General features: G+C 50.2%; 1 long non-coding RNA gene across 1 annotated transcript in view; it reads right to left on the minus strand.

Annotated features, from left to right (window-relative positions):
- Positions 1 to 777: 777 nt before the first annotated feature.
- Positions 778 to 21,189, minus strand: part of LOC123993353 — an 80,482-nt gene continuing 60,070 nt past the window's right edge. Inside the window, exon 3 of the long non-coding RNA XR_006831440.1 lies at positions 778 to 896. This is a non-coding gene — a long non-coding RNA (uncharacterized LOC123993353). The remainder of the gene's footprint in view (positions 897 to 21,189) is intronic.

Consider the following 21,189-nt stretch of genomic DNA (forward strand, 5'->3'; position numbering starts at 1 on the left):
CCACACCACATCACTCTCCCAGTAACTAGAGTCTCCAGATCACACTGTAATTACAGCTTTTAGCAGCAACCTGTTGCAGCCTGCTCTGCCCTGCACTGTCAACATCCGTGTTAACTGCACTGAACTCTTCTCCAGTATAGCTGTGTTCTAGCACTAACAGCTAATAAGGATCCCAGGCCATCCAAAACAAGGAAGGATTCTCCTCTTATTTGACAGTGCCCCTATTCCCTATTAGTGGTGTTAGTGAGAGGAGGCTGAATGTAGAGGCCCTCTTGGGTTGGCTGGATAGAGGCTGTTCCCTGCTGGGTGCAGGTGAGCTCTCAATGCTTCCCCTCGCACCTGCCCTCTTTTATCCCCGACTGGTGGCTTTATGGCGCGAGGTGAAGGGATCCATCCGTCTGTCTCTCGTAAAGCTAGCAGCTCGGCGCTGCTCTGTAGAGGCCCAGTAAAGCCCACACTGCTGCCAGGACATTGTGTGGGGTCCGGGGCCCCCGAGTGACCCAGTCAACCAGAGAGAGAGAGAAAAAGAGAGAGAGACCCTGTCAGCATCCACCTCCCCATACACACACACACACACACACACGCATTCACACACACACTCATTCACACACGGCATGCATGAAGGCACACACGCTGACACACACACACACACACACACACACACACACACACACACACACACACACACACACACACACACACACACACACACACACACACACACACACACACACACACACACACACACACTATACCCATGATCCTTAGCCACCCAATGGATCTGATACCTCCCGGTGTCTGGTTTCAAAGTGCTAACGACTTGTTCTCTTCTTCCACTCTGCTATCATAGGTTTCATGTTTCTGACGCGCCTCTCTCTCCACACTTCTGAAAAACACTGTCAAAACGTAGAACTTTACATATCAGATTAGAGTCAATGGAATTTAAGAGATATACTTTGTACAAATCAACATCTGACACAAACAAATATGGATTTCCATGTAACGCCATGGTAAATAGTAAAACTAACTCCATAAGCAGAGAGGGCTGTGTCTGTCGGCTAAAACCTGCACCCTGAGGGGGCTAACGGAGAAACAGCCAGCCCCCTGCCCAATAGAACAGCTCAATGGCCACGGGAGGTCAATGATTGCACAGAAAACAGCAGCACATTAAAGTTCAATTGATAGGATTTTCCTGGATATGAAATGTTACTGATAAGCTCAAGCAAATGATGTGTCTGAAAGGAGGTCCACACGCAGCTTGCTGTTTGAGATTTACTAAGGCTTTGAGTGGGGGCATCTTCAAAACCAATTATCAGACAAGAAATAGATCATTTTTTCACTGAGGATTGGGTTGGGGAGGTGGGGGGCAAAAGACTGTTGGTAAAAGGAAGGAGGGTTTTTCTCAGATTGGGGGGCACAATAAAGACATAATCATCTCCCCTCAACTTTTCCTATCCAACTTTCAGATTTTAATTTGCCGTCTGTGAAGTGGTACCTAATTTACTTTCGCCTCATCCCTTCAATGCGCCATTGTTGCTGCCGCTGAGACTCGGAGCTTCCTCTCGTAGCTCACCTCGGCGTGAAATTGGTTTAATGAAGCTGAAAGGTATGGGCTCTCACAACACTGTGGATTCCAGCCGTACTGCTTTATCCACCCCTCCCTCCACCCCTCTCTCCCTCCCCTCTCTCCCGCTCTCCCCACTCACTCACATTACGGTGACAATTTATAACGCTGTGCACAAAAGATCCCTATCTCACTCATTACATCAGTGGATATTACTGTCCCCTTTGAGAGGAGCCAACTCTTAGGCAAACACGATGGGAGGGGGGGGGGGAGAGAAAAACACCACAAATTAACAGCAGATACGAATATTAAAATTCCTCAGATATGCAGCAGCCCTAACTTTAGAGAGAAAGTGAGAAAGAAAAGATGGATTAGAGAGAGAGAGAGAGAGAGAGACACACATAAGGAGGATAGCAGGTGTGGATAGGTGAAACTAATCTGTGTGCACCTTTCTGCCTTCCTGTTTTTCCCACCTCTTCCAATCTGACCCTGTGAAAGGTGTTCTCCTGTTACCAATACTCCTGGGTGTGGCTTGGAATGGAAGTCCTGTGGGATTACTGTGGGTGTTACATAAATATCATCCCCCGTAGTCATACCGCTTACTTCTTTGAGTCCCCTTTTGGGACAATCAAATGGAAATGCATCAGTAACCGAATCCACTTCTGGTTGGAGGCCCAGGTAGACTTTGGTATTTGGTGAAGAAAGCAAAAAAAGAGGAAGAGAAAGTAGGCTAGTGGAGTGCAGGGACGCTGCAGCATATAACTCTGTGTGTTTGCTGTAATGGTGCTTTAATGGTGCTGTAATGGTGCTTAAATGGCTTCCCATGCCAGAGGTGTGACTGAGCCTGATCTGTTTGGTAAATGTGTGTGTGCTGTTTGGTAAATGTGTGTGTGTGTGTGTGTGTGTGTGTGTGTGTGTGTGTGTGTGTGTGTGTGTGTGTGTGTGTGTGTGTGTGTGTGTGTGTGTGTGTGTGTGTGTGTGTGTGTGTGTGCGTGCGTGCGTGCGTGCGTGCGTGCGTGCGTGCGTGCGTGCGTGCGTGCGTGTGCATAGCCCTTCAACTGAGAGCCTAACGAAAGCAGGAAGGGGAGTAGAGTGACTTACAAAAGTCTCTTTACTCCGTAATGACATGCACATTATGTTGAACTACTTTCACAACCTCAATGGCCGCTGTAACTAAAAAAGAATTACCACTTTCTCTGTCTGTGGCCAAGAGCACGCATTGTTGTTTGTCTTTGGAATACCAACGCGGGTGAGGCTGCTAGCTATATGAAGTGTGCCCGACAACTTTCCTTTCAGGGTGCGATTTTGAAACTCACAAAAGAAATGTCAAATTATCGTCTAACTTTTTTTTTTCAATTGTGAAGCCAAACAATCATCTTTTCTCAGGGGAAAATGAGTTGTAAACACTTTCTTGTTGCTGATTGCTTCATCTCTGAGGCCTGTTTAGTGAATAGCATCAGGACAGTTAAGCATTTTTAAAGCAGCTAACACACACACACACACACACACACACACACACACACACACACACACACACACACACACACACACACACACACACACACACACACACACACACACACACACACACACACACACACACACACATTTAGGGAAGCGTTGAGGTGCTGCTGCTAAACTGCAGTGTTTAACCTCATGAGGTGATGAAACCTGATCTGCAGTGGATCCCGGGCAGGTAAGATTAGCTGTACTGAGCCATGGAAGTGCTATCTTTTACACCTAATTACTCAATTATCAGTAAACACTGTCGTAGAAGACACAATGCCAGAGGAGAAATCACACATATTGCAAACAGACTCAATTCAACACCACTAATTCATGCCTATAGTTGCTTACACAGCGTGGCTGGCTCTGTCAGACTACAGAATATCATTAGAAAGGCTTTACAGGGAAAACTTTACGTCTCTTGTTACAAGGAATGTTAATGATATGAATGAACTAAAAGAAGATAACAGAACATTTATTTTGGTCGTAGTATCGTGGTATTGATGTTCGGGAAGACTCTTTTTTGGATAATATTAGCTATTGATAACATTGGCTATTGATAATATTAGCTATTGAAAACATTGGCTATTGATAACATTGGCTATTGATAACATTGGCTATTGATAACATTGGCTATTGTAATGCAGTTCAAAGCTGAGCTTGAACATGTAGTTCGTCCCCTCCAAAGAGGGGAATCAGCCTGCGAGATTGAATAACAAGCAAACATTTGATAATAACTAAAATATCAACGATTGTAAAACAACTACACACATGAAAATGTAGATCCTCTCTCTCCTTCAACATCCATCCTGCAGTACTTCTTCCTTCCACTGATGGGGGCTGGTGAACATGGCTGACAGATTTCCCTCAGGTCCACTCTGTCTTTTCCTAGGCCTTGTTTGAACAGTGTTGGGAGCAAACTGTGATTTTACGAGTTTGTTTAAAGACAAGGGTTGACTAAGGTGAAGACACAGACAGTCAGGTAGACAAGTAGAGAGGGTAGATTGACGAGGCTGGGCGTTCAGTTACGCTGAGAGAAGCTGAAAGGATGAGCAAAACCCCCGAGTCCCCAGACAAATGCACTAATATCAAATCAACAATCAACAGAGCACACAAGTGTGTCTCCGACTCGCACCTCTTTTGGTCCTCTCTAAACGTTTAACAAAGATTGTTAGTGTGGATAAGATCTGAGACTAACTCATCTGTATCGAACACTGTCATAGGGCTTGATTGGTGGGTAGACTTAAGTCAGTGCGTTTTTCTTCTGGATGGAGTCTTTCTATATAGAACAGGACAGAGAAACAGTGGACCTACGTAAGCCAGTGTAACGAACGGGCTGTGAAACCACACACACACACACACATATTCAGAAGACCCCAGAGAGTGTGTCCCTGCATGACCCATGTGCTCAACGGTCGCACACCTGGCTGCAGGGCTACCTGCTTCCCGCAGTGAACCTCTGTGGTCCAACACACTCACCGCATGGGTTAACACACACTCATTAAAACATAGCCAAACACACCACAGCCCTGGGGGCGTTCTAAATCTCCCCTGAGACAGCCTACTGTGAGGTAATGAGGAATTAGATGGGAGGAAGGAGGACTAAGACATATTTACTGGGGTTTACCTCACGTTACTGTCACACAGGAAGGCCCAGAGGCCGTGGAAAAACAACAACCACCTCACAAGCGCCTTAGCTAGCTCATAACCATTACATAACAACCTCACAAACACAGCTGACGACATAACCTCAGATACTGCACTCACAACCACACTCAGAGAGACCCATTCATAGAAATACTATCATAAACATTGTTTGAGTAGTATCAAAACAAGCCGTGTCACTCCACCCAGTCCGCTATACCAACACAAACAGACATAGACACACCATAGCTTAGAGGGCTTATCACTTTATGTCTCCCAAAAGCATCCAGCTTAATCAAATCAAAGTGTATTGGTCGCATACACAGTTTAGTTGGTGTTATAGCGGGTGCAGCGAAATGCTGATGTTACCAGTCGATCATATTTTTACTTTTTTATTTTTTATTCATTTGTCCGCTGTTGATACCATCCCAAAATGTTTTCCATGTCAGCAAGTCAGGTTTTCAAGATATTGGACTTTCAAGAACCACATTGTCACCGGCCGCATCAACATGATGATGCAGCATTTTGGGACCACATCAACAGCGGACTAATGACAAAAACGACCAAGAGTTGACATTTTTAGGTAGGTTCATTTCCTTAGGAATTGATCATGCAAACACGTGTATTTTCTATTGTGACACAGCATCAGTGAGATTTGAACCTTTGATCTTCCGTTCTCTATCCATGGAATTAGTCCACCGCGCCACCAGGATGGCGCTACCATGCCAAACAGACCCCATTTCAAAGGAAACAAGCCCTCATTAAGAACAAGTGTGGTTGAGAAGTGGGTGCGGCCACTACATCTTAATACACTTAACAAGATAGAGGATAGAGAGATTTTTGTTGATGCTGAGAATTAAAGGTATATGTTTTCAATTCTCTAGAGTCTAAGATGTTGGGGGGGGGGTTATAATCTGACATATGTAATTGTTTTCAGATGTACATACAATAGATCATTTAGCTATTTGATGTTGACTTTCAGGACCCCTTTAGGTATAAAAATAATACATAAAAATATATATATTTGCTAAAATATTGAATTTGGCCTTTAGTACCAAATCCCATAGAAACGCATTGAATAACATATTCATCAATGGCAAAACAAAACAGCCAAAAATGTATCATAAGAAGGCCTCCCGGGTGGTGCTGTGGTCTAGGGCAAGCTATGCCACCAGAGACCCTGGGTTCGCGCCCAGGCTCTGTCGCAGCGGGGCAGCGCACAATTGGCCTAGCGTCGTCTGGGTTAGGGAGGGTTTGGCTGGTAGGGATATCCTTGTCTCATCACGCACTAGTGACTCCTGTGGTGGGCCGGGCACAGTGTGCGCCAGCTAGGTGCACGGTGTTTCCCCTGACACATTGGTGTGGCTGGCTTCCGGGTTGGATGTTTGCTGTGTTAAGAAGCAGTGCGGCTTGGTTAGGTTGTGTTTCAGAGGACGCATGGCTTTCGACCTTCGTCTCTCCAGAGCCTGTATGGGAGTTATAGCGATGAGACATTAAGTGGTGCTTCTGGTCCTTCTGTAGCTCAGTTGGTAGAGCATGGTGCTTGTAACGCCAGGATAGTGGGTTCGATTCCCGGGACCACCCATACGTAGAATGTATGCACACATGACTGTAAGTCGCTTTGGATAAAAGCGTCTGCTAAATGGCATATATTATTATATTATATACAAGATAGTAATTACTAACAATTGGATACCATGAAATTGGGGTGAAAAGGGAGTAAAATGAAAAAATGCTCAGGAAACATACACTACCAGTCAAAAGTTTGGACACACTTTCAATAGTTTTTCTTTATTTTTTACTTTTTTCTAAATTGTAAAATAATAGTTAAGACATCAAAACTATGAAATAACACATATGGAATCATGTAGTAACCAAAAAAGTGTTAAACAAATTCTTGGTCACCTCCCTGACCAAGGTCCTACTACCCAATTGTCCTGTTTGGCCAGGTGGTCAGCTTTAGAAAGAGTCTTGGTGGTTCCAAACTTCTTCCATTTAAGAATGATGGAGGCCACTGTGTTCTTGGGGACCTTCAATGCTGCAGACATTTTTTGGTACTCTTCCCCAGATCTGTGCCTCGACACAATCCTGTCTTGGAGCTCCACTTCCTTCGACCTCATGGCTTGGTTTCTGCTCTGACATGCACTGTCAACTGTGGGACCATATAGACAGGTGTGTGCCTTTCCAAATCATGTCCAGTCAATTGAATTTACCACAGGTGGACTCTGATCAAGTTGCAGAACATCAAGAATGATCCATGGAAACAGGAGGCACATGAGCTCAATTTGGAGTGTCATAGCAAAGGGTCTGAATACTTATTTAAATAAGGTATTTCTGTTACTTATTTTTTTATAAATTGGCCCAAAATTCCCAAAACCTGTTTCGCTTTGTCATTATTGGGTAGGAGAGTCTACGACTAAGGCAGGGCCCCTGTGGGTGTGTTGGAGCATGGAAGAATGTGTGTATAGTGTGCTGGTGTTCAAGTATAGGGCCAAGAGGCTGAGTGCATGCTTAGTGTTTATGTTTGGGTGTGTGGGGGACCGTGTGAATGCAGAAAAATGCAGCATGTCTGTATGTTTGGGCCTGAAAGATGTGGCATGTAACTGTGGGAGGTTGACTGTTAAGGAGTGACAGTGTGTTTACATGGGTGTGAATGGGAATTAGTGTCCATGTCTCTCTTGAACGAGAATAACCTGGTTAATTAAAGGGGAATGATCTTGAAAGAGAGAGAGAGAGTGTGTGTGTGTGTGTGTGTGTGTGTGTGTGTGTGTGTGTGTGTGTGTGTGTGTGTGTGTGTGTGTGTGTGTGTGTGTGTGTGTGTGTGTGTGTGTGTGTGTGTGTGTGTGTGTGTGTGTGTGTGTGTGTGTGTGTGTGTGTGCATGCATGTGTACATGGGTGTGATTGTGAAACGGTGTGCGTACGTGTGTCTGTACCCGACCGCTCGGAGGCGTCCGTATGGTCCCAAAGCACACTGTTGCCTTGTTTTATATCACATTCCAATGATAAAACTGGCGGGGACAAAAATGCAATTTCAGAATGTCCCCAGCGAACATTGCGTACCTGGTGTGCGTGTGTGTGGGCTTAATGTGGCCTAGTGGTTCAGAGTGTTGGGAAGTCGACTATGTGAGAAATCTTTTGCTGTGCCATTGAGCAAGGCGCTTAACCCTAATTGCTGGCTAAGATCATCTGCTAAATGACAAAAAATGTCAATGTAAAAAAATGTGTGTTCTTTCATGTGAACATGGGTGTGATTGTGAAACTGTGTGTGTCTGTATGATGAAGTACGGTATGTTTGTTGAAAGGTGTGTGTGTGTGTGTGTGTGTGTGTGTGTGTGTGTGTGTGTGTGTGTGTGTGTGTGTGTGTGTGTGTGTGTGTGTGTGTGTGTGTGTGTGTGTGTGTGTGTGTGTGTGTGTGTGTGTGTGTGTGTGTGTGTGTGTATGATCTGTGTATTTGAGTTTAGCCATGTCTGCAGGGCGAGGTGGAGGCCAATGTTTGGCAGGTCTGGCACATCTTTCAGGCCCCGACCTGCACACAGACAGACAGACAGACAGACAGACAGACAGACAGACAGACAGACAGACAGACAGACAGACAGACAGACAGACAGACAGACAGACAGACAGACAGACAGACAGACAGACAGACAGACAGACAGACAGACAGACAGGACGGAGGGAGGGAAGGAGGGACGGAGGGAGGGAGGGAGGGGTGAAATTTTGCATTTGAAAAAAGTGACTTTAAATGTATGAACTCTTGAACCTCAAAAAGAAACCCTTTTGAGGGTTCATGGAAGTTTCTCTCCCACTCTCTAATGAGTGTATGGACGGTTCTAGAAATTGAGAGAGAAAACAGAGTGAAAGGTAGAGGAGAGCCCAGGTGAGGTGTTGTGGTAGGAGGTTTGCTTAGCTGTGAGGTATTCTGGGCCCCACCCTGTAACTAAAACTCCTCTTTTCACCCTTTTTCTTTCCATTTCTCTCTCTCTCATTCCCCCTTGTCCTCTCTGTCATTCCCCCTTGTCCTCTCTCTGTCATTCCCCCTTGTCCTCTCTCTCTCATTCCCCCTTGTCCTCTCTCTGTCATTCCCCCTTGTCCTCTCTCTGTCATTCCCCCTTGTCCTCTCTCTCTCATTCCCCCTTGTCCTCTCTCTGTCATTCCCCCTTGTCCTCTCTCTGTCATTCCCCCTTGTCCTCTCTCTCTCATTCCCCCTTGTCCGGTCTCTGTCATTCCCACTTGTCCCCTCTCTGTCATTCCCCCTTGTCCTCTCTCTGTCATTCCCCCTTGTCCTCTCTCTGTCATTCCCCCTTGCCCTCTCTCTGTCATTCCCCCTTGTCCTCTCTCTCTCTCATTCCCACTTGTCCTCTCTCTCTCATTCCCCCTTGTCCTCTGTCTCTCATTCCCCCTTGTCCTCTCTCTCTCATTCCCCCTTGTCCTCTCTCTCCCATCCCACCTTGTCCCCTCTCTGTCATTCTCTCTCTCTATTTTGTTCAACTTCCACTTTTCTATATATCTCTCTCTCCCTACCTCACTCTGCCTGTCATCCCCCTCTGTTTTCTCTCTCTCTTTCTCTCTCACCCTAACCAGTTCTATTTGTCCAGGTGAGAGGAGACCGGCCCAATATGCATGTGTAAATGTTTGTGGGAGACTTGAAAGTCAGATTTGCCCGGTGTAGGAGAGTTCACATGTGGCTTGTGAATGGATGGTGGGTCATACCCTTTGTCTGGAGACCCAGTCAGCCAGATACCCGAGGATCAGTACTGGGAGGGAGGGATGACCCAGAGACCCAGTCAGCCAGACACCTGAGGATCAGGAACGGGAGGGAGGGAAGACCCAGAGACCCAATCAGCCAGACACCTGAGAATCACTGCTGGGAAGGAGGGAAGACCCATAGACCCAGTCAGCCAGACACCCGAGGATCAGTACTGGGAGGGAGGGATGACCCAGAGACCCAGTCAGCCAGACACCTGAGGATCAGGAACGGGAGGGAGGGAAGACCCAGAGACCCAATCAGCCAGACACCTGAGAATCACTGCTGGGAAGGAGGGAAGACCCATAGACCCAGTCAGCCAGACACCTGAGGATCAGGACTGGGAGGGAGGGATGACCCAGAGACCCAGTCAGCCAGACACCTGAGGATCAGGAATGGGAGGGAGGGAAGACCCAGAGACCCAATCAGCCAGACACCTGAGAATCACTGCTGGGAAGGAGGGAAGACCCAGAGACCCAGTCAGCCAGACACCTGAGGATCAGGAATGGGAGGGAAGACCCAGAGACCCAGTCAGCCAGACACCTGAGGATCAGGACTGGGAGGGAGGGATGACCCAGAGACCCAATCATCCCAACACCTGAGAATCAGTGCTGGGAGGGAGGGAAGACCCAGAGACCCAGTCAGCCAGACACCTGAGGATCAGGACTGGGAGGGAGGGATGAACCAGAGACGCAGTCAGCCAGACACCTGAGGATCAGGACTGGGAGGGAGGGAAGACCCAGAGACCCAGTCAGCCAGACACCCGAGGATCAGGACTGGGAGAGAGGGAAGACCCAGAGACCCAGTCAGCCAGACACCTGAGGATCAGGACTGGGAGGGAGGGAAGACCCAGAGACGCAGTCAGCCAGACATCTGAGGATCAGGACTGGGAGGGAGAGATGAAGTAGAGACCCAGTCAGCCAGACACCTGAGGATCAGGACTGGGAGGGAGGGATGACCCAGAGACCCAGTCAGCCAGACACCTGAGGATCAGGAATGGGAGGGAGGGAAGACCCAGAGACCCAATCAGCCAGACACCTGAGAATCACTGCTGGGAAGGAGGGAAGACCCAGAGACCCAGTCAGCCAGACACCTGAGGATCAGGAATGGGAGGGAAGACCCAGAGACCCAGTCAGCCAGACACCTGAGGATCAGGACTGGGAGGGAGGGATGACCCAGAGACCCAATCATCCCAACACCTGAGAATCAGTGCTGGGAGGGAGGGAAGACCCAGAGACCCAGTCAGCCAGACACCTGAGGATCAGGACTGGGAGGGAGGGATGACCCAGAGACGCAGTCAGCCAGACACCTGAGGATCAGGACTGGGAGGGAGGGAAGACCCAGAGACCCAGTCAGCCAGACACCCGAGGATCAGGACTGGGAGAGAGGGAAGACCCAGAGACCCAGTCAGCCAGACACCTGAGGATCAGGACTGGGAGGGAGGGAAGACCCAGAGACGCAGTCAGCCAGACATCTGAGGATCAGGACTGGGAGGGAGAGATGAAGTAGAGACCCAGTCAGCCAGACACCTGAGGATCAGTACTGGGAGGGAGGGAAGACCCAGAGAACCAGTCAGCCAGACACCTGAAAATCAGGACTGGGAGAGAGGGAAGACCCAGAGACCCAGTCAGCCAGACACCCGAGGATCAGGACTGGGAGGGAGAGATGAAGTAGAGACCCAGTCAGCCAGACACCTGAGGATCAGTACTGGGAGGGAGGGAAGACCCAGAGACCCAGTCAGCCAGACACCTGAAAATCAGGACTGGGAGAGAGGGAAGACCCAGAGACCCAGTCAGCCAGACACCTGAGGATCAGGACTGGGAGGGAGGGAAGACCCAGAGACCCAGTCAGCCAGACACCTGAGGATCAGGACTGGGAGGGAGGGATGACCCAGAGAACGAGTCAGCCAGACACCTGAGGATCAGGACAGGGAGGGAAGGATTACCCAGAGACCCAGTCAGCCAGACACCTGAGGATCAGGACTGGTAGGGAGGGATGACCCAGAGACCGAGTCAGCCAGACACCTTAGGATCAGGACTGGGAGGGAGGGATAACCCAGAGACCCAGTCAGCCAGACACCTGAGGATCAGGACTGGGAGGAAGGGAAGACCCAGAGACCCAGTCAGCCAGACACCTGAGGATCAGTACTGGGAGGGAGGGAAGACCCAGAGACCCAGTCAGCCAGACACCTGAGGATCAGTACTGGGAGGGAGGGAAGACCCAGAGACCCAGTCAGCCAGACACCTGAATATCAGGACTGAGAGGGAAGACCCAGAGACCCAGTCAGCCAGACACATGAGGTTCAGGACTGGGAGAGAGGGAAGACCCAGAGACCCAGTCAGCAAGACACCTGAAGATCAGGACTGGGAGGGAGGGATGACCATGAGACCGAGTCAGCCAGACACCTGAGGATCAGGACAGGGAGGGAGGGATAACCCGGAGACCCAGTCAGCCAGACACCTGAGGATCAGGACTGGGAGGGAGGGAAGACCCAGAGACCCAGTCAGCTAGACACCTGAGAATCAGGACTGGGAGAGAGGGAAGACCCAGAGACCCAGTCAGCCAGACACCTGAGGATCAGGACAGGGAGGGAGGGTTAACCCAGAGACCCAGTCAGCCAGACACCTGAGAATCAGTACTGGGAGGGAGGGAAGACCCAGAGACCCAGTCAGCCAGACACCTGAGGATCAGGACTGGGAGAGAGGGAAGACCCAGAGACGCAGTCAGCCAGACACCTGAGGATCAGGACTGGGAGGGAGAGATGGCGTAGAGACGCAGTCAGCCAGACACCTGAGGATCAGTACTGGGAGGGAGGGAAGACCCAGAGACCCAGTCAGTCAGACACCTGAGGATCAGGACTGGGAGAGAGGGAAGACCCAGAGACCCAGTCAGCCAGACACCTGAGGATCAGGACTGGGAGGGAGGGAAGACCCAGAGACCCAGTCAGCAAGATATCTGGGGATCAGTACTGGGAGGGAGGGATGACCCAGAGACCCAGTCAGCCAGACACCTGAGAATCAGTACTGGGAGGGAGGGAAGACCCAAAGACCCAGTCAGCCAGACACCTGAGGATCAGGACTGGGAGGGAGGGAAGACCCAGAGACCCAGTCAGCCAGATACCTGGGGATCAGTACTGGGAGGGAGGGATGACCCAGAGACCCAGTCAGCCAGACACCTGAGAATCAGTACTGGGAGGGAGGGAAGACCCAAAGACCCAGTCAGTCAGACAGCTGAGGATCAGGACTGGGAGAAAGGGAAGACCCAGAGACCCAGTCAGCCAGAAACCTGAGGATCAGGACTGGGAGGGAGGGAAGACCCAGAGACCCAGTCAGCCAGATACCTGGGTATCAGTACTGGGAGGGAGGGATGACCCAGAGACCCAGTCAGCCAGACACCTGAGGATCAGTACTGGGAGACAGGGAAGACCCAGAGACCCAGTCAGCCAGACACCTGAGGATCAGGACTGGGAGGGAGAGATGGCGTAGAGACCCAGTCAGCCAGATACCTGAGGATCAGTACTGGGAGGGAGGGAAGACCAAGAGACCCAGTCAGCCAGACAACGGAGGATCAGGACTGGGAGGGATGACACAGAGACCCAGTCAACCAGACACCTGAGGATCAGTACTGGGAGACAGTGAAGACCCAGAGACCCAGTCAACCAGAAACCTGAGGATCAGTAATGGGAGGGAGGGAAGACCCAGAGACCCAGTCAGTCAGACAGCTGAGGATCAGGCCTGGGAGAGAGGGAAGACCCAGAGACCCAGTCAGCCAGACACCTGAGGATCAGGACTGTGAGGGAGAGATGGCGTAGAGACCCAGTCAGCCAGACACCTGAGGATCAGTACTGGGAGGAAGGGAAGACCCAGAGACCCAGTCAGCCAGACACCTGAGGATCAGGACTGGGAGAGAGGGAAGACCCAGAGACCCAGTCAGCCAGACAACGGAGGATCAGGACTGGGAGGGATGACACAGAGACCCAGTCAACCAGACACCTGAGGATCAGTACTGGGAGACAGGGAAGACCCAGAGACCCAGTCAGCCAGACACCTGAGGATCAGGACTGGAAGGGAGGGAAGACCCAGAGACCCAGTCATCCAGATACCTGAGGATCAGTACTGGGAGAGAGGGAAGACCCAGAGACCCAGTCAGCCAGACACCTGAGGATCAGGACTGGGAGGGAGAGATGGCGTAGAGACCCAGTCAGCCAGATACCTGCGGATCAGGACTGGGAGGGAGGGAAGACCCAGAGACGCAGTCAGGCAGACACCTGCGGATCAGGACTGGGAGGGAGGGAAGACCCAGAGACGCAGTCAGGCAGACACCTGAGGATCTTCCCTCTCTCCCAGTCCTTATCCTCAGGTGTCTGGCTGACTGGGTCTCTGGGTCTTCCCTCCCAGTCCTGAAACCTCAGGTGTCTGGCTGACTGGGTCTCTGGGTCTTCCCTCCCAGTCCTGAAACCTCAGGTGTCTGGCTGACTGGGTCTCTGGGTCATCCCTCCCTCCCAGTACTGATCCCCAGGTATCTGGCTGACTGGGTCTCTGGGTCTGTCCTCTCTCCCAGTCCTTATCCACAGGTGTCTGGCTGACTGGGTCTCTGGGTCTTCCCTCCCTCCCAGTCCTGATCCTCAGGTGTCTGGCTGACTGCGTCTCTGGGTCTTCCCTCCCTCCCAGTCCTGAACCTCAGGTGTCTGGCTGACTGGGTCTCTGGGTCTTCCCTCTCTCCCAGTCCTTATCCTCAGGTGTCTGGCTGACTGCGTCTCTGGGTCTTCCCTCCCTACCCAGTCCTGAACCTCAGGTGTCTGGCTGACTGGGTCTCTGGGTCTTCCCTCTCTCCCAGTCCTTATCCTCAGGTGTCTGGCTGACTGGGTCTCTGGGTCTTCCCTCCCTCCCAGTCCTTATCCTCAGGTGTCTGGCTGACTGGGTCTCTGGGTCTTCCTTCCCTCCCAGTACTGATCCTCAGGTGTCTGGTTGACTGGGTCTCTGGGTCATCCCTCCCAGTCCTTATCCTCAGGTGTCTGGTTGACTGGGTCTCTGGGTCTTCCCTCCCTCCCAGTACTGATCCTCAGGTGTCTGGTTGACTGGGTCTCTGGGTCTTCCCTCCCTCCCAGTACTGATCCTCAGGTGTCTGGTTGACTGGGTCTCTGGGTCTTCCCTCCCTCCCAGTCCTGATCCTCAGGTGTCTCGCTGACTGTGTCTCTGGGTCTTCTCTCTCTCCCAGTATTTATCCTCAGGTGTCTGGCTGACTGGGTCTCTGGGTCTCTCTCTCTCTCTCTCTCTCTCTCTCTCTCTCTCTCTCTCTCTCTCTCTCTCTCTCTCTCTCTCTCTCTCTCTCTCTCTCTCTCTCTCTCTCTCTCTCTCTCTCTCTCTCTCTCTCTCTCTCTCTCTCTCTCTCTCTCTCTCTCTCTCACACACACAGCAAAACAGACATACAGATAAATAAGCACACATACAGCAAAACACACACACCCACATTCACACATACAGCAAAACACACACACCCACATTCACACAGACAGTACACACACACACACGGTTTCCATTTGTTTGATGCCATTCCACTGGCTCTGTCCGACAATTATTATGAGCCGTCCTTATACAAATATACCAGCAGTCACATACGCTCACTATAAATTATAACCACACAATTATAAATATTTATTATATTTCTCAATTTCTTTCTTAGATTTTTGCATTCTTCATCAAACCATTTGTCATTGTTGTTCATTTATTCATTAATCTATCTGTCTGTCTCTATCTGCATCTCTCCCTGTCTTTCACTATCCGTCTCTCTCTGTTGTTCTCTATCTGTCTCCCTCTAGCCGTCTCTCTCTCTTCTTCTCTAGCCGTCTCTCTCTGTTGTTCTCTATCCGTCTCTCTCTCTTCTTCTCTAGCCGTCTCTCTCTAGCCGTCTCTCTCTGTTGTTCTCTAGCCGTCTCTCTCTAGCCGTCTCTCTCTAGCCGTCTCTCTCTAGCCGTCTCTCTCTGTTGTTCTCTAGCCGTCTCTCTGTTGTTCTCTAGCCGTCTCTCCCTAGCCGTCTCTCTCTAGCCATCTCTCTCTGTTGTTCTCCAGCCATCTCTCTCTATCCGTCTCTCTCTATCCGTCTCTCTCTAGCCACCTCTCTCTGTTGTTCTCTAGCCGTCTCTCTCTAGCCGTCTCTCTCTAGCCGTCTCTCTCCAGCCGTCTCTCTCTGTTGTTCTCTAGCCCTTTCTCTCTATCCGTCTCTCTCTATCCGTCTCTCTCTGTTGTTCTCTAGCCCTTTCTCTCTATCCGTCTCTCTCTATCCGTCTCTCTCTAGCCATCTCTCTCTAGCCATCTCTCTCTGTTGTTCTCTAGCCGTCTCTCTCTAGCCGTCTCTCTCTGTTGTTCTCTAGCCGTCTCTCTCCAGCCGTCTCTCTCCAGCCGTCTCTCTCCAGCCGTCTCTCTCCAGCCGTCTCTCTCTGTTGTTCTCTAGCCGTCTCTCTGTTGTTCTCTATCCGTCTCTCTCTAGCCGTCTCTCTCTATCCGTCTCTCTCTAGCCGTCTCTCTCTAGCCGTCTCTCTCTGTTGTTCTCTATCCGTCTCTCCCTAGCCGTCTCTCTCTAGCCTTCTCTCTCTGTTGTTCTCTATCCGTCTCTCTGTTGTTCTCTAGCCGTCTCTCTGTTGTTCTCTATCCGTCTCTCTCTGTTGTTCTCTATCCGTCTCTCTATTGTTCTCTATCCGTCTCTCTGTTGTTCTCTAGCCGTCTCTCTGTTGTTCTCTAGCCGTCTCTCTCTAGCCGCCTCTCTCTATCCGTCTCTCTCTAGCCGTCTCTCTCTAGCCGTCTCTCTCTATCCGTCTCTCTCTGTTGTTCTCTATCCGTCTCTCTGTTGTTCTCTAGCCGTCTCTCTGTTGTTCTCTATCCGTCTCTCTGTTGTTCTCTATCCGTCTCTCTGTTGTTCTCTATCCGTCTCTCTGTTGTTCTCTAGCCGTCTCTCTCTGTTGTTCTCTAGCCGTCTCTCTCTGTTGTTCTCTAGCCGTCTCTCTCTGTTGTTCTCTAGCCGTCTCTCTCTAGCCGTCTCTCTCTAGCCGTCTCTCTCTGTTGTTCTCTAGCCGTCTCTCTGTTGTTCTCTAGCCGTCTCTCTCTAGCCGTCTCTCTCTAGCCGTCTCTCTCTAGCCGTCTCTCTCTAGCCGTCTCTCTCTGTTGTTCTCTATCCGTCTCTCCCTAGCCGTCTCTCTCTAGCCATCTCTCTCTAGCCGTCTCTCTCTGTTGTTCTCTAGCCGTCTCTCTGTTGTTCTCTATCCGTCTCTCTGTTGTTCTCTAGCCGTCTCTCTGTTGTTCTCTAGCCGTCTCTCTGTTGTTCTCTAGCCGTCTCTCTGTTGTTCTCTATCCGTCTCTCTCTGTTGTTCTCTATCCGTCTCTCTGTTGTTCTCTATCCGTCTCTCTGTTGTTCTCTATCCGTCTCTCTGTTGTTCTCTAGCCGTCTCTCTGTTGTTCTCTATCCGTCTCTCTCTAGCCGTCTCTCTCTAGCCGTCTCTCTCTAGCCGTCTCTCTCTACCCGTCTCTCTCTAGCCATCTCTCTCTAGCCCTCTCTCTCTAGCCGTCTCTCTCTAGCCGTCTCTCTCTAGCCATCTTTCTTTAGCCGTCTCTCTCTGTTGTTCTCTATCCGTCTCTCTGTTGTTCTTTAGCCGTCTCTCTCTAGCCGTCTCTCTCTAGCCGTCTCTCGCTAGCCGTGTCTCCCTAGCCGTCTCTCTCTAGCCGTCTCTCTCTAGCCGTTTCTCTCTAGCCGTCACTCTCTAGCCGTCTCTCTCTAGCCATCTTTCTTTAGCCGTCTCTCTGTTGTTCTCTATCCGTCTCTCTGTTGTTCTCTAGCCGTCTCTCTCTAGCCGTCTCTCTCTATCCGTCTCTCTCTATCCGTCTCTCCCTAGCCATCTCTCTCTAGCCGTCTCTCTCTAGCCGTCTCTCTCTAGCCATCTTTCTTTAGCCGTCTCTCTGTTGTTCTCTATCCGTCTCTCTCTGTTGTTCTCTATCTGTCTCTCTGTTGTTCTCTATCCGTCTCTCTCTGTTGTTCTCTATCCGTCTCTCTCTGTTGTTCTCTATCCGTCTCTCTGTTGTTCTCTATCCGTCTCTCTCTGTTGTTCTCTAGCCGTCTCTCTGTTGTTCGCAATCCGTCTCTCTGTTGTTCACTATCCGTCTCTCTGTTGTTCGCTATCCGTCTCTCTGTTGTTCTTTAGCCGTCTCTCTGTTGTTCTCTATCCGTCTCTCTGTTGTTCTTTAGCCGTCTCCCTAGCCATCTCTCTCTAGCCGTCTCTCTCTAGCCGTCTCTCTCTAGCCATCTTTCTTTAGCCGTCTCTCTGTTGTTCTCTATCCGTCTCTCTGTTGTTCTCTATCCGTCTCTCTGTTGTTCTTTAGCCGTCTCTCTGTTGTTCTCTATCCGTCTCTGTGTTGTTCTCTATCCGTCTCTCTGTTGTTCTTTAGCCGTCTCTCTGTTGTTCTCTATCCGTTTCTCTGTTGTTCTCTATCCGTCTCTCTGTTGTTCTCTCTCCGTCTCTTTGTTCTCTATCCGTCTCTCTGTTGTTTTCTATCCGTCTCTCTGTTGTTCTCTATCCGTCTCTCTGTTGTTCTCTAGCTGTCTCTCTGTTGTTCTCTAGCCGTCTCTCTCTAGCCGTCTCTCTGTGTTGTTCTCTAGCCGTCTCTCTGTTGTTCTCTATCCGTCTCTCCCTAGCCGTCTCTCTCTAGCCGTCTCTCTCTAGCCGTCTCTCTCTAGCCGTCTCTCTCTAGCCGTCTCTCTGTTGTTCTCTAGCCGTCTCTCTCTAGCCGTCTCTCTCTGTTGTTCTCTATCAGTCTCTCTGTTGTTCTCTAGCCGTCTCTCTCTAGCCGTCTCTCTGTTGTTCTCTAGCCATCTCTCTCTAGCCGTCTCTCTCTATCCGTCTCTCCCTAGCTGTCTCTCTCTAGCTGTCTCTCCCTAGGCGTCTCTCCCTAGCCGTCTCTCTCTAGCCGTCTCTCTCTAGCCGTCTCTCCCTAGCCGTCTTTCTCTAGCCGTCTCTCTCTAGCCGTCTCTCTCTAGCCGTCTCTCTCTAGCCATCTTTCTTTAGCCGTCTCTCTGTTGTTCTCTATCCGTCTCTCTGTTGTTCTCTAGCCGTCTCTCTCTAGCCGTCTCTCTCTATCCGTCTCTCCCTAGCCGTCTCTCTCTAGCCGTCTCTCTCTAGCCGTCTCTCTCTAGCCGTCTCTCTCTAGCCGTCTCTCTCTAGCCATCTTTCTCTATCCGTCTCTCTCTGTTGTTCTCTATCCGTCTCTCTGTTGTTCTCTATCCGTCTCTCTGTTGTTCTTTAGCCGTCTCTCTCTGTTGTTCTCTAGCCGTCTCTCTGTTGTTCTCTATCCGTCTCTCTGTTGTTCTTTAGCCGTCTCTCTGTTGTTCTCTATCCGTCTCTCTGTTGTTCTCTATCCGTCTCTCTGTTGTTCTTTAGCCGTCTCTCTGTTGTTCTCTATCCGTTTCTCTGTTGTTCTCTATCCGTCTCTCTGTTGTTCTCTCTCCGTCTCTTTGTTCTCTATCCGTCTCTCTGTTGTTATCTATCCGTCTCTCTGTTGTTCTCTATCCGTCTCTCTGTTGTTCTTTAGCCGTCTCTCTGTTGTTCTCTATCCGTCTCTCTGTTGTTCTCTATCCGTCTCTCTGTTGTTATCTATCCGTCTCTCTGTTGTTCTCTATCCGTCTCTCTGTTGTTCTCTATCCGTCTCTCTGTTGTTCTCTATCCGTCTCTCTGTTGTTCTCTAGCCGTCTCTCTCTAGCCGTCTCTCTGTGTTGTTCTCTAGCCGTCTCTCTGTTGTTCTCTATCCGTCTCTCCCTAGCCGTCTCTCTCTGGCCGTCTCTCTCTAGCCGTCTCTCTCTAGCCGTCTCTCTCTGTTGTTCTCTATCCGTCTCTCCCTAGCTGTCTCTCTCTAGCTGTCTCTCCCTAGGCGTCTCTCCCTAGCCGTCTCTCCCTAGCCGTCTCTCTCTAGCCGTCTCTCTCTAGCCGTCTCTCTCTAGCCGTCTCTCCCTAGCCGTCTCTCTCTAGCCGTCTCTCTCTAGCCGTCTCTCTCTAGCCGTCTCTCCCTAGCCGTCTCTCTCTAGCCATCTCTCTCTAGCCGTCTCTCTCTAGCCATCTTTCTTTAGCCGTCTCTCTCTGTTGTTCTCTAGCCGCCTCTCTCTGTTTTTCTCTAGCCGTCTCTCTCTAGCCGTCTCTCTCTAGCCGTTTCTCTCTAGCCGTCTCTCTCTAGCCGTCTCTCTCTAGCCGTCTCTCTCTAGCCATCTCTCTATAGCCGTCTCTCTCTAGCCGTCTCTCTCTAGCCGTCTCTCTCTAGCCGTCTGTCTCTAGCCATCTTTCTTTAGCCGTCTCTCTCTGTTGTTCTCTAGCCGTCTCTCTCTGTTGTTCTCTAGCCGTCTCTATCTAGCCGTCTCTCTCTAGCCATCTCTCTCTAGCCGTCTCTCTCTAGCCGTCTCTCTCTAGCCGTCTCTCTCTAGCCGTCTCTCTCTAGCCATCTTTCTTTAGCCGTCTCTCTCTGTTGTTCTCTAGCCGTCTCTCTCTAGCCGTCTCTCTCTAGCCGTCTCTCTCTGTTGTTCTCTATCCGTCTCTCCCTAGCAGTCTCTCTCTAGCCGTCTCTCTCTAGCCGTCTCTCTCTAGCCGTCTCTCTCTGTTGTTCTCTAGCCATCTCTCTGTTGTTCTCTAGCCGTCTCTCTGTTGTTCTCTAGCCGTCTCTCTGTTGTTCTCTAGCCGTCTCTCTGTTGTTCTCTAGCCGTCTCTCTGTTGTTCTCTAGCCGTCTCTCTCTAGCCGTCTCTCTCTGTTGTTCTCTATCCGTCTCTCTGTTGTTCTCTAGCCGTCTCTCTGTTGTTCTCTAGCCGTCTCTCTGTTGTTCTCTATCCATCTCTCTGTTGTTCTCTCTCAGTCTCTCTGTTGTTTTCTATCCGTCTCTCTGTTGTTCTCTATCCGTCTCTCTGTTGTTCTCTATCCGTCTCTCTGTTGTTCCCTATCCGTCTCTCTGTTGTTCTCTATCTGTCTCTCTGTTGTTCTCTATCCGTCTCTCTCTGTTGTTCTCTATCCATCTCTCTGTTGTTCTCTAGCCGTCTCTCTGTTGTTCTCTATCCGTCTCTCTGTTGTTCTTTAGGTGTCTCTCTCTAGCCGTCTCTCTCTAGCCGTCTATCCCTTGACGTGTCTCCCTAGCCGTCTCTCTCTAGCCGTCTCTCTCTAGCCGTCTCTCCCTAGCCGTCTCTCCCTAGCCGTCTCTCTCTAGCCGTCTCTCTCTAGCCGTCTCTCTCTAGCCATCTTTCTTTAGCCGTCTCTCTGTTGTTCTCTATCCGTCTCTCTGTTGTTCTCTAGCCGTCTCTCTCTAGCCGTCTCTCTCTAGCCGTCTCTCTCTATCCGTCTCTCCCTAGCCGTCTCTCTCTAGCCATCTTTCTTTAGCCGTCTCTCTGTTCTTCTCTATCCGTCTCTCTCTGTTGTTCTCTATCCGTCTCTCTCTGTTGTTCCCTAGCCGTCTCTCTCTGTTGTTCTCTATCCGTCTCTCTGTTGTTCTCTAGCCGTCTCTCTCTGTTGTTCTCTAGCCGTCTCTCTGTTGTTCTCTATCCGTCTCTCTGTTGTTCTTTAGCCGTCTCTCTGTTGTTCTCTATCCGTTTCTCTGTTGTTCTCTATCCGTCTCTCTGTTGTTCTCTCTCCGTCTCTTTGTTCTCTATCCGTCTCTCTGTTGTTTTCTATCCGTCTCTCTGTTGTTCTCTATCCGTCTCTCTGTTGTTCTCTATCCGTCT

This window comes from Oncorhynchus gorbuscha, linkage group LG13 (genome assembly GCF_021184085.1).
Source record: "Oncorhynchus gorbuscha isolate QuinsamMale2020 ecotype Even-year linkage group LG13, OgorEven_v1.0, whole genome shotgun sequence".
NCBI classification, from domain to species: Eukaryota; Metazoa; Chordata; class Actinopteri; order Salmoniformes; family Salmonidae; genus Oncorhynchus; species Oncorhynchus gorbuscha.